This window comes from Arachis duranensis, chromosome 7, assembly GCF_000817695.3.
Source record: "Arachis duranensis cultivar V14167 chromosome 7, aradu.V14167.gnm2.J7QH, whole genome shotgun sequence".
NCBI lineage: Eukaryota > Viridiplantae > Streptophyta > Magnoliopsida > Fabales > Fabaceae > Arachis > Arachis duranensis.
This window is the reverse complement of record NC_029778.3, coordinates 40,401,499-40,401,984: the sequence shown is the minus strand read 5'-3', so window position 1 is coordinate 40,401,984 and position 486 is coordinate 40,401,499.

Sequence of the window (486 nt, the reverse complement as noted above, 5' to 3'; positions counted from 1 at the left end):
TTGAACGCCAGGAAGTCCTTCTTTACTGGGCGTTTTTCTAAACGCCCAGAATGCTAGCAGATTGGCGTTAAACGCCCAGAATGCTAGCAGATTGGCGTTAAATGCCCAGAAGGTGCATCTTTCTGGCGTTTAACGCCCAGAAGATGCTCCTTTCTGGCGTTTAACGCCCAGAAGGCTACCCTTACTAGCGTTAAACGCCCAGTGGGTGCTTCTTTTGGGCGTTTAACGCCCAAAGCATTTCTTACTGGCTTTTTCATGCCAGTGAGCTTCCAAATTTCCCTGTAACTCTGTGACTTCAACCAATTTGCTATTTCACCTTTGAAGATACTTAGACTTAAACCTGTAAAGAAAGAAAATTTATTTAATTAGTAATTAAACTTTGTACATGGCTGGGTTGCCTCCCAGCAAGCGCTTCTTTAATGTCATTAGCTGGACTATCACTGATCTTCAATTAAGTCTCAGTCTTGAGCATTCTTGCTCAAAATT